At 43.2% G+C, this 8,965-nt stretch overlaps 1 long non-coding RNA gene across 1 annotated transcript; it reads left to right on the plus strand.

Annotated features, from left to right (window-relative positions):
- The first annotated feature begins 7,343 nt into the window (after positions 1 to 7,343).
- Positions 7,344 to 8,757, plus strand: LOC123051980 (uncharacterized). Its single transcript, XR_006424398.1, has 3 exons — positions 7,344 to 7,435; positions 8,279 to 8,357; positions 8,433 to 8,757. It is a non-coding gene; the product is annotated as an uncharacterized lncRNA (long non-coding RNA).
- The last annotated feature ends 208 nt before the right edge of the window (positions 8,758 to 8,965 follow it).

Raw genomic sequence — 8,965 nt, forward strand, 5'->3', positions numbered from 1 at the left:
GCTCTTGTAGCTTGGTGGCAGTGATTGAAGAATTCTGTCAATGACGCTATCATCCAGAAGATTAACTCCCAGTTGAATCAAGTGATTGTTATACCCAGGCATTCTGAGTATATGCTCACTGACAGAACTATTCTCCTCCATCTTACAGCTGTAGAACTTATTGGAGACTTCATATCTCTCAATCCGGGCATTTGCTTGAAATATTAAGTTCAACTCCTGAAACATCTCATATGCTCCATGACATTCAAAACGTCGTTGAAGTCCGGGTTCTAAGCCGTAAAGCATGGCACACTGAACTATCGAGTAGTCATCAGCTTTGCTCTGCCAGACATTCATAACTGTAACATCCCAAATTTTCAATTTGGAATGTTATACATAGAGCATCATTTGCATATCATGTTTTATTGCATTTTGACAAATCCTCGATAAATCCTAAGCAACTCAAGGACCCTCGGAGAGAGTTGGGGATTTTCTCGAATTTTCTTATTTGAATTTTTCAAACGAGGATTGGGATTTTAATTATTTTTCTCTCCGGAAAAATATTTCATTTTAAATAAACGAGAGGAGAAAATATGACTTCTCCAAAATATTGAAATACTGGAGGAAAAATGTTAAAATCATTATTTGGAATTTAATTGGATTTTATTTGCAATTTTATTGCATTTAAAAATATGTATGTTTTCAAAATATTTATTTTTGAATTTAAAAATGTTCACCCTATTCTAGATTTTCTAACTAGACGGGGAAATTTTATTTCATATTTTTCTGATTTTTATTTATTTTTCTACGCAATATTTTCTGCGGAACTTATTTAAAAAAAAATGCGCCCGCGCCGACTGGGCCAAAGGCCCAGCCGACGGCCCGCCCCGTCGCGCTCTCCTCCTCCCGCACGCCCGCCGGCCGCCCCCTTCCCCAAGCCGCCGCACCCCCCCCCCCCTCCATATATACCCCCCCCCTCTTCTCTCCTCACCTCGAGCCGCCGCCGGAGCCCCTCACCGCCGCCGCCGCATCTCGCCCGCCGCCGCCGCACGCGCCGCACGTCGCCGCCGCCGGGAAGCCGCCGCCGCCGCCCCTCGTCGCCCCCCCCCCCCCCGAGCCCGCACCCCGCCGCCCTTCGCGCCGAGCCCGGAGCCCGCCGGAGCCCTCGCCGGAGTAGCCCGACGAGGTATGCCGCCGGCCATCTCGTGTTGACCGGTTTTCTGTAAAAAAAAACCTTTTGTTTTTTTAAAGAAAACCTAGATCGGTTTTTTTCCGGTTTTCTTATTTCGCGAGCGTTCACCGAACCGTTCGTTTTAACGAATGCGCTCGTCGGTTTTTCTCTGTTAACGAACGTCCGTTATTTAACCGTTCGTCCGTTTTTCTTTTTCGACGGATTTTCTCGTTATTTTCTCAGATTCGATTTCTGATCGAATTTTCGAATCTGTTTAACTTTTCGCTCGTTTATCGGAATCAGGTGATTCAAGCGCCTAGAGTTTCGTCTCGAAATTCTCTTTCCGATTAATCTACTCAAACAAGTTTTGCTACAGTAAAATTTGACCTAGATCCAGATTAGCAAACGAAGTTTCTTTCTTTCGCCGTTTGACTTTCGTTGTTTCTTTCGAGTTGATTCTTTTTGCAAACCGGAGTTCTTAAGTTGAACTTTCTGGTTGGATCTTTCATTCGAGTTTTACCTGTGCATTAGATGAGTACTGATTGTATGCTTGTTTGTTTGCGATAGAGTACCCGGAGTGTGCCGCTTGTTACTTCGACTCGCTAGGTTTTGCGGATCATCAGCAAGGCAAGTAACACTTTGATCATACCCCGTTCATACCCAGTTTTTATTGCATTAGATCTATTCCTCAAACACATTGCATGATTAGGATCTAATTAAACTGTTTTTTTTGGGAAGTAGTTGAGGTAGTACCTATTACCTGTTTATTTATCAAACCCTTGGGAGTTACTTCTACGTTGCTTTTATCAATGCCATGCTATGCGTAGACCTGGATTTGGTTGAGAGACATTCATGACAGATGTGAGATTGTTAATAATGGTTCAACTTAAGGTGGCAACTAAAACTCACATCTGGGTGGATTGAGGCACCTGGAGAACCCAGTGTTGTCTGTATGTATAAGGTCCGCCACCCAGGCTCAAAGGGATCATAAGATTATTCATGCTAGAAACTTCCGTGTGCAGCCGCAAGCTATTATGGGCTCTAGCATAGCTGAGTAGGTTACAGGATCTCTTGAAGAGGTGGACTAGCAGATGTAGGGGAAAGTAGGTGTACCGGTCCATCTAGAGTAGAGAGTGACTGTTTCTGAAAGACTGTGTCTCGGTCATCCGTTTCTCAAACAACATGCAGTGCGAGAATCAAGCGGAGGCGATCGAGTCTTGTGGGGAAAAGTGCACAAACCTCTGCAGAGTGTACAAACTGATCATGATTAGCCGTGTCCCCGGTTATGGACAACTTGAGTATCTAGTACCTGGATTATCATTTGAATCTCATCACCGTGATACTTATAATTAATTTTGTTGGGTTAATGATGACACTTAATTGGGATTGAGTTGGAGGTACCTTCTCAATGTTTCAACCACCATGATAGTTAAATAAAATTTGTTCCTTTGCAGTAGGATAAAATTGGCTTTTCGCAAAACTGTAACCATAGAGCTTTCCACCAGCCATATATGCATGTAGTATAGCATTATCATTGTTCGTTATTCTCTATGTGTTACTTTGCCAGCATATTCTATGTGCTGACCCGTTTCGGGCTGCAACGTTTCATGTTGCAGACTTTTCAGACTACGAGTAAGGTGCCTTAGGTCGTGGTCTTATACTCAGTGATGCCGCTGGAGTTGATGGACTCACTTATCTTCCAAGTCTTCCGCTGTTATCGTTATTAGATGGCCTTAAGCCATGTTTATTATACTTAATCTCTTCGGAGATATTCGATGTAATAAGTGTGTGATTGCTACTCTGTTATAAATCCTCCATTTGTACTGTGCGTGTCAGCATTACTGATCCAGGGATGACACTGGTGCACAGCAGCACAGGCCATTTGAGGTCTGGTCGCTACAAAGTTGGTATCAGAGCACACGCTGACTATAGGACACGACCACTAAGCTTAAGCCCTAGAAAACTTCTCTCTTCTCATTTCTGACCCCTCTCCACTTTCTACTCTTTTAGGAATGGCGAATGCAAGGAGCAAGTTGGCTCCCACATATTCTAAGAAGATCTTTGTCGGTCCGACCGCATAACAACATACGTTGTTCCCTTTGTCATCGGTATGTTACTTGCCCGAGATTCGATCGCCGGTATCTCAATACCTAGTTCAATCTCGTTACCGGCAAGTCTCTTTACTCGTTCTGTAATACATCATCCCGCAACTAACTCATTAGTTGCAATGCTTGCAAGGCTTATAGTGATGTGCATTACCGAGTGGGCCCAGAGATACCTCTCCGACAATCGGAGTGACAAATCCTAATCTCGAAATACGCCAACCCAACAAGTACCTTCGGAGACACCTGTAGAGCACCTTTATAATCACCCAGTTACGTTGTGATGTTTGGTAGCACATAAAGTGTTCCTCCGGTAAACGGGAGTTGCATAATCTCATAGTCATAGGAACATGTATAAGTCATGAAGAAAGCAATAGCAGAATACTAAACGATCGTGTGCTAAGCTAACGGAATGGGTCAAGTCAATCACATCATTCTCCTAATGATGTGATCCCGTTAATCAAATGACAACTCATGTCAATGGCTAGGAAACATAACCATCTTTGATCAACGAGCTAGTCAAGTAGAGGCATACTAGTGACACTCTGTTTGTCTATGTATTCACACAAGTATTATGTTTCCGGTTAATAAAATTCTAGCATAAATAATAAACATTTATCATGATATAAGGAAATAAATAATAACTTTATTATTGCCTTCAGGGCATATTTTCTTCAAAAATGGCATGCGTCTGGAGTTGCTCTAACTTGATGACTGAAGAGAGAGGAAGTCGCCTTGCGTGCGGCCACGGCTTTGGCAGACTGCGGCGTGCCAGAGAATAATGCATGCATCCAGATTCGTCAGGACCGCTGGAAATCCTGCATTGATTTATACATAGCCTGACCAGCTAGCTGCCAGCAGCCTATCACTTGGACAAGCATGCATGCATGCATATATGGCTTTAACTAGATGATTTGCTTTGTTTGTCGGGTTCTTGCTGACGCCTTTGCACTCCTGTACTCTCGACGTCGTCCTCTACTCCTGCCAGACTGTGATCCATCGCCTCAGTAGGCAGGCACGCAGCTTTCACCAATTAGCCTGTGTAGTGCTGCGGGACGGACGTGTGAGACAGGGGAAATTAATTGAATATCTTCAGTTTGTTGGGGGAGGAGCCTCACTACATGTCGGCGGACACGTACAGCGGCTTGTTCGGACGATTTTTATCTCAAGTCAAGAGTAGAGCTCAATCTTATGTAAGAAGTGTGCATGCATTTTGTGTACGCCATTCCTATCTGATGGAACTTTTTTCCCTGCATAATAAAATGTTCTGTTCAACTAGTAACTTCTACTACATCATGGCTCAACCATAATTCTTTTTGCTGTGACTGACCTTTCTGAGACAAAAAAAAAACATTTTCTAACAAAGTATAAACAAGTCATCAACACCAAAATAATCTACTTACACCAAAACAATCTACACTGCTATTAAAAGAGCGAACGTAAATTCTCTTAAAAACCTCAGAACAAATTGTACACGGAATAACCAGGACCTTTGGATCGAATCAACTTAAACATATCCTACTGTTCATATTACATCAATAGATCAACGCATCAGATCAAATGTTCTGCCAGACAAACGCCTGCTCTACAATCCTCCGAGTGCTTCGCATCCCCCGATCCCCGCGGCCCCGCCTGCTACACCGTGATTTGTGCGAATCGTGCCTCCCCTTTCTTTCTCTAGCCCCAGATTGAGAAGGACGCCTCCTACCACAACAACGTCGGCTCCCTCAATGGTGTTCTCCGTGGCATGCTCCCCATCGACGAGACGATCCAAGCGTGGCGCTTCTTCAAGTCGTGGCAGCCAGCGGCCATCGTGGGCACGGAGGCGCCATGCGGCACCGTCCTGTTGGGGCCGGCCTACTGGGTGGCCGAAACCCCAACCGTCGAGGTCATCTGCGGCAACAACGATTCATGTTACAGGTTCAACAACTTCCTGAAGTACATGTACCAGGTTCGTGAGTTCGTGTGTGCGCCCCTCTCGCTTCCACCTACCAAGACCTTTGTGTGGATTCAATGTTCGATTCCAATAGCCAAGATTGTGTCATTGTCTAGGTTTGGTTGTGAGTTCTTGATCGCTGGGGTAGTACTACAGGGCAAGAAGCCAAAATTGGAGGGCATTAGTATTTCTTCTTTTTACTGTGAGAAACCTTTTCTTGTGTTGATTACAAGGCAAGAAACTGTTTTGTTGTTCGTGCAAAAAATGGTTCGTCGTTCCTAAATTTTCTGATTTTTGTTGTCCATGGCACGTCACCGGCGCCATCAACGGCGTTTCGCTACGATTTGCTGGTCTCCGTGTGCCTCAGTGCTCTCCAGCCACGATGTCGTCTCGGGAGTATTCGACAGCGCCCTCGATGACATGTGTGGCGGGGCACGACAACATATGTGTCCAATTCCTGATTCCTTCAGCTATTTCAGTTCCCTTCTTGGGTGTCCCGTGCGTTCACGAAAAGATCATCTAATTCAGAGTTGACAACACTATTTGTCAAGTCATTTCTTTCATAAGCAATGTTTTCAGAGAAGGAAGTATGAGATTTACCTTTTGATCTTTGCAGTATACAATTTTTAAATAGAGTGCCAGTGTTGATGTTTTACAAAATGAAAGACTATATAGAAATTCCCCCTGATGCTTAATTGGTTCCTTATTTCTCTCATTTTCTATTTATATTCTGATTGAGAAGATATTGTTGGGCCTATGAGAAGAACATCAACTCTTTAATTGTAGGGGGTGTAGGCGAGGTAGTGCCGCCGCCCTTCCTCTACGCCGCCCACTACGGAACAACCCCTCTGCGTCACCCTGCTGACTCCTTGCATGCAACCGACAGCCTGGGTACCTCGCCCTATTCCCCATCTCTTCATATCCTCCCACATCTCTTGCTTCTCTGTGCCATCTAGATTAACCCCTGGATATGGTCATATGGACAATTCCATGCCCTCCATTGCAGTTGTTGCTATAATATGATTTACTACAACTTGTCTGAATGGGTTAGGAGAGGATTGATAACTATTTTGTGGGCATTCATGTATGTTTAAGTTTCATTATCATCTGAAGTGTGAACTTGCTTCAAACAGTCAATTTACCTTCCCGCCACAAATTTCTCTCGCGGTGGTTGTGTTGGAAACATCTTAGTAAATGTTTTCACACCACATATTTATGGTCTGTTTTGTTCAGATAAGTGATTCAATGAGTAGCAATGTAGTCTTTCAGAGAATTTATACTGAATGATACTTTTTGAACTCTAAATATTCTTATTTACCACCAAGATTGTAGCCCACAAACTAAAAAGTAAATGCTTGTTCCTCTCTGTCCAGGATACTATTGTGAGATGGTCTAATACATAAAAGGCGACCTAAAGCCCCTCTATGGAAGCATCCAGTCTCGCTGTTCCACAAATTTTGCCGGGACAACGATCTACCAACTTTGCCAGAACGCTTACCGCATGTGCTCCACCTGAGGTACGGCGTTCTAAAACTACACAACCAAGTCATGAGTAGCCTTGAAGTAGCAAGTTGTTATGTTTCAATATTTATCTGAAAGAGCATGTGTTTTGGACTTTATACTTCACCAGGACAATTAACACCATGTCAGGTTTATCATTTATACTTCTCATTCATGGCCCTTAAAATGTATCCTCGGATTGTTGAACTTTATGATTGCATGAGTGTCTCATGGTTTAATAGTCGTTGAGGCACGTGTAGTTTTTAGGAATGAAGTCAAGAGAATAGCTTCTTCTGGGGTTGAGGTTTCAACAGGTTGATTTCAACTGAGGGATGATGGTGTAGTGGCCATATCTATGGTAAGACGTGTGGAGTAAAATTAAAAGTTGATACCTTGGTCTGCTGAAATTTTACGCATCTAGAGAAACTTGGTATCATATACTAAGATGAGAAATTGTATTCTTCAATTCCTGACATTTAACAGTGAACTGAGATGTTCTAGCATGGACTAAAAACTAATATCAGCTATGTTTGGGTATAGTGAAAGGAACTCTGCTAAATGCAGTTGCAGGACCATGAGATGTCGGCGTTGCATCATGGACACACCAAGGTCCCAGCCAAGTCAGTGATGCTGCACCAACTACTGTTTTCTTCAGCTTGAGGAAGCTGCGGCAGCCTTACCCATTTCTGCATATTGCCGGCCTATCCGACCTGCTGCTAGGCAACTACTACTACTTCCGTTGGATAGGTGAACCCTGCGACTCTCTCCTTCATGTTCTTCCCTTGTTGTTATCCAATTGCTCTTGATAATTTAATGATTCAACCAAATTTCATTGCAAAGCATACTGGACAGGGCTTTTCTTCTTTCAATGCAGTGTTAGTTTGCGTTAAGTTGGAAATCCAAATCCATATATTTATAATTCTTGTTGTTATAATTACACAAGTATTCTCTCATATTATATATTTTCCATTAACTAATGTTCATACAAAACACCATCTTAGTAACTAGACCTGATATAGTAGTAAGTTTTGACATTAGATGCAAACAACATTGACATTGATAAATTGATCATGTTTTTAGTAGGACAATAAACTTGTCTAGCATTTCATTATGAATTATGAATTGCAGGCTCTCGAAATAGATGTATCTACTGCCTAAAATATTCTTGAGGACCTGATTCTGTGGACTCACCGTCTAAAGACAGAAGTCCTAAAGGAACACGCCGGGTTGTGGCGTGACTTCCTCTCCTCACGAATTTCGTGACCCCTCTGAACTCTACCCTTATTGAAATATATTCAGGTGGGGAGCCTTTCCCCCGGAAATCTCGGTGTGGTTCCTGAATCACACATCCTAACATACATTGGCAATCATTATTCAACAGAATGCCTTTTTACTGAATATAGACAACTGAATGGATTAATGATATGCTTAGTATCTTTTGGCATATGTAACGTGGGGAAGGAAATCAGTGTCTTTTGATAGGGATGGTAACCTGATTGTATGCACTTTGCTATTTTTCTTTTGGCTTCCTGCTATTGCGTTTTAAGTTGTCTGCTAATACTTTTAAGGCTCTCTTACACACAATTTCAGATGCTATCTTGGGTACGACTGAGTAGTGTCGGCTATACTTCAACCCAGACATTAACGAAGCAAATAACTTGATTATAAGGTAAATTCATGATTACCAATGCCTGGCTATTTTTTGATCTTGACTAACAGAAAGGTCAAAGGGTGCAATGTGCAGGTTCAGAGAGCTCCTAGCACTTTCTCCGACCAAAGAAGTCTTTCAAGCCAGATTTTCTTTCAAGATAACAATAAAACCTGGGAGCATCCCTGTCCATGCATGAAACAGTACTCGAGATATAGAGTGCTACTGTCTTACATTTCTCAATATCCCTAGCTTTATTATCAATATTCTGATCATCATTATATTTTGTTGGCACACAATTATATTTTGTTTATTTTATTGATCTATTTTCTTCCTAGGATGAATGCGGATTGTTTTCACGTGATGATACGTGCAGTGCGTTGCTAGGTCAAATCGGTGAATTTGTGGCAGCTCTTTTCGTTTTCCACGCGAGGGCGAGGCGAAGACATCGCTGACACGGAACGTTCCCCCGTCCGGTGGGCGGGCGCTCCAGGCTGGCGCACAAGTGGGCCGCGTCGCGTCGCGTCGGTCAAGCAATTGCAGAAAGAATTGCTGGTTAACGCGGGCGCCATTTCCATATCAGATCGGATCCCACTCCATCGCTGGGCGATCACGCGCGCCGAGGGACA

The sequence above is a fragment of the Triticum aestivum genome, chromosome 2D, assembly GCF_018294505.1.
Source record: "Triticum aestivum cultivar Chinese Spring chromosome 2D, IWGSC CS RefSeq v2.1, whole genome shotgun sequence".
Lineage (NCBI taxonomy): Eukaryota > Viridiplantae > Streptophyta > Magnoliopsida > Poales > Poaceae > Triticum > Triticum aestivum.